Here is a 3907-nt window from a genome sequence, read left to right as displayed (position 1 = left end):
TGGAGTAGCACACGGTGGAGGCTGGATGAACAGGAGCCCGTGGAGGCTGGAGGAGGTCGACGGTAGCCAGTGGAGGCTGGAGGAGGTCGACGGTGGAGATGGACAGTATCCTGTGGAGTCCCGTTTTGCGGTACGCCACACCCCTCCCGATGAACAGGACCCCCGTTTGGACCGTAAGAGGCCCGTTTCGTCCGTTTTGCGGTACGCCACACCCCTCCCGATCAACAGGACCCCCGTTTCGACCGTAGGAGGTCCGTTTCGTCCTTTTTGCGGTACGCCACACCCCTCCCGATCAACAGGACCCCCGTTTCGACCGTAAGAGGTTCGTTTCCTCCGTTTTGCGGTACTCCACACCCCTCCCGATCAACATGACCCCTGTTTCGACCATAGGAGGTCCGTTTCCTCCGTTTTGTGGTACGCCACACTCCTCTCGATCAATAGGACCCCCATTTCAACCGTAGGAGGTCCGTTTCCTCCGTTTTGCGGTACGCCACACCCCTCCCCATGAACACGACGCATTCCGTTGCCTCCCCATGAACACGACGCATTCCGTTGCCTCCCCATGAACACGACGATGACGCTGTTTCTCCGTTCCGACCCAGCCATGTACACGAGCCCTCGCCGTATGTATGCGTGTGTAGGCGTTCGAGACCCTGCCCCTATGTATGTATGTGGCCGTATTTTCTTTCTTGCACCCTGGCCGCTGTACGTACGTGTACATGCTATTGTTGGAAATATGCCCTAGAGGCAATAATAAATTAGTTATTATTATATTTCCTTCTTCATGATAATCGTTTATTATCCATGCTAGAATTGTATTGATAGGAAACTCAGATACATGTGTGGATACATAGACAACACCATGTCCCTAGTAAGCATCTAGTTGACTAGCTCGTTGATCAATAGATGGTTACGGTTTCTTGACCATGGACATTGGATGTCATTGATAACGGGATCACATCATTAGAAGAATGATGTGATGGACAAGACCCAATCCTAAGCATAGCACAAGATCGTGTAGTTCGCATGCTAAAGCTTTTCTAATGTCAAGTATCATTTCCTTAGACCATGAGATTGTGCAACTCCCGGATACCGTAGGAATACTTTGGGTGTGCCAAACATCACAATGTAACTGGGTGGCTATAAAGGTGCACTACGGGTATCTCCGAAAGTGTCTGTTGGGTTGGCACGAATCGAGACTAGGATTTGTCACTCCGTGTGACGGAGAGGTATCTCTGGGCCCACTCGGTAGGACATCATCATAAGGTGCACAATGTGATCAAGGAGTTGATCACGGGATGATGTGTTACGGAATGAGTAAAGAGACTTGCCGGTAACGAGATTGAACAAGGTATCGGGATACCGACGATCGAATCTCGGGCAAGTACAATACCGCTAGACAAAGGGAATTGTATACGGGATTGATCGAATCCTCGACATCGTGGTTCATCCGATGAGATCATCGTGGAACATGTGGGAACCAACATGGGTATCCAGATCCCGCTGTTGGTTATTGACCGGAGAACGTCTCGGTCATGTCTGCATGGTTCCCGAACCCATAGGGTCTACACACTTAAGGTTCGATGACGCTAGGGTTATAAAGGAAGTTTGTATGTGGTTACCGAATGTTGTTCGGAGTCCCGGATGAGATCCCGGACATCACGAGGAGTTCCGGAATGGTCCGGAGGTAAAGATTTATATATGGGAAGTCCTGTTTTGGTCACCGGAAAAGTTTCGGGTTTTACCGGTAGTGTACCGGGACCACCGGAGGGGTCCGGGGGTCCACCAAGTGGGGCCACCAGCCCCAGAGGGCTGCATGGGCCAAGTGTGGGAGGGGACCAGCCCCAGGTGGGCTGGTGCGCCCCCCACCAAGGCCCAAGGTGCCTCCAAGAGGGAAGGGGGGCAAACCCTAGGGCAGATGGGCCCTAAGGCCCACCCCAGGTGCGCCTCCCCCTCTCCCCCTTGTGGCCGCCACCCAGATGGGATCTGGGGGCTGCCGCGACCCCTAGGGAGGGAACCCTAGGTGGGGGCACAGCCCCTCCCCTTCCCCTATATATACTTGAGGTATTGGAGGCTCCAAGACACACGAGTTCCTCTCCTTCTTGGTGCAGCCCTACCCCTCTCCCTCCTCGTCTCTTGCGGTGCTTGGCGAAGCCCTGCTGGAGTACCACACTCCTCCACCACCACCACCACGCCGTTGTGCTGCTGCTGGATGGAGTCTTCCTCAACCTCTCCCTCTCTCCTTGCTGGATCAAGGCATGGGAGACGTCACCGGGCTGTACGTGTGTTGAACGCGGAGGTGCCGTCCGTTCGGTACTAGGATCTCCGGTGATTTGGATCACGACAAGTACGACTCCTTCAACCCCGTTCTCTTGAACGCTTCCGCTTAGTGATCTACAAGGGTATGTAGATGCACTCTCCTTCCCCTCGTTGCTGGTTTCTCCATAGATAGATCTTGGTGACACGTAGGAAAATTTTGAATTTCTGCTACGTTCCCCTACAGTGGCATCATGAGCTAGGTCTATGCATAGTTTCTATGCATGAGTAGAACACAAAGTAGTTGTGGGCGTTGATTTTGTTCAATATGCTTACCGTTACTAGTCCAATCTTGATTCGGCGGCATTGTGGGATGAAGCGGCCCGGACCGACCTTACACGTACTCTTACGTGAGACTGGTTCCACCGACTGACATGCACTAGTTGCATAAGGTGGCTAGCGGGTGTCTGTCTCTCCCACTTTAGTCGGATCGGATTCGATGAAAAGGTTCCTTATGAAGGGTAAATAGCAATTGGCATATCACGTTGTGGTTTTTGCGTAGGTAAGAAACGTTCTTGCTAGAAACCCATAGCAGCCACGTAAAACATGCAAACAACAATTAGAGGACGTCTAACTTGTTTTTGCAGGGTATGCTATGTGATGTGATATGGCCAAGAAGAATGTGATGAATGATATGTGATGTATGAGATTGATCATGTTCTTGTAATAGGAATCACGACTTGCATGTCGATGAGTATGACAACCGGCAGGAGCCATAAGAGTTGTCTTTATTTATTGTATGACCTGCGTGTCATTGAGAAACGCCATGTAAATTACTTTACTTTATTGCTAAATGTGTTAGCCATAGTAGTAGAAGTAATAGTTGGCGAGCAACTTCATGGAGACACGATGATGGAGATCATGATGATGGAGATCATGGTGTCATGCCGGTGACAAGATGATCATGGAGCCCCGAAGATGGAGATCAAAAGGAGCAATATGATATTGGCCATATCATGTCACTATTTGATTGCATGTGATGTTTATCATGTTTTTGCATCTTGTTTACTTAGAACGACGGTAGTAAATAAGATGATCCCTCATAATAATTTCAAGAAAGTGTTCCCCCTAACTGTGCACCATTGCGACAGTTCGTTGTTTCGAAGCACCACGTGATGATCGGGTGTGATAGATTCTAACGTTCACATACAACGGGTGTAAGACAGATTTACACACGCGAAACACTTAGGTTGACTTGACGAGCCTAGCATGTACAGACATGTCCTCGGAACACAAGAGACCGAAAGGTTGAGCATGAGTCGTATGGTAGATACGATCAACATGAAGATGTTCACCGATGTTGACTAGTCCGTCTCACGTGATGATCGGACACGGCCTAGTTGACTCGGATCATGTAATCACTTAGATGACTGGAGGGATGTCTATCTGAGTGGGAGTTCATAAGATGAACTTAATTATCCTGAACATAGTCAAAAGATCTTTGCAAATTATGTCGTAAGCTCGCGCTTTAGTTCCACTGTTTAGATATGTTCCTAGAGAAAATATAGTTGAAAGTTGATAGTAGCAATTATGCGGACTAGGTCCGTAAACTGAGGATTGTCCTCATTGCTTCATAGAAGGCTTATGTCCT

This window comes from Triticum urartu, chromosome 1 (genome assembly GCF_003073215.2).
Source record: "Triticum urartu cultivar G1812 chromosome 1, Tu2.1, whole genome shotgun sequence".
In the NCBI taxonomy this organism is placed as follows: domain Eukaryota; kingdom Viridiplantae; phylum Streptophyta; class Magnoliopsida; order Poales; family Poaceae; genus Triticum; species Triticum urartu.
Note: the sequence above shows the minus strand (reverse complement) of the source record.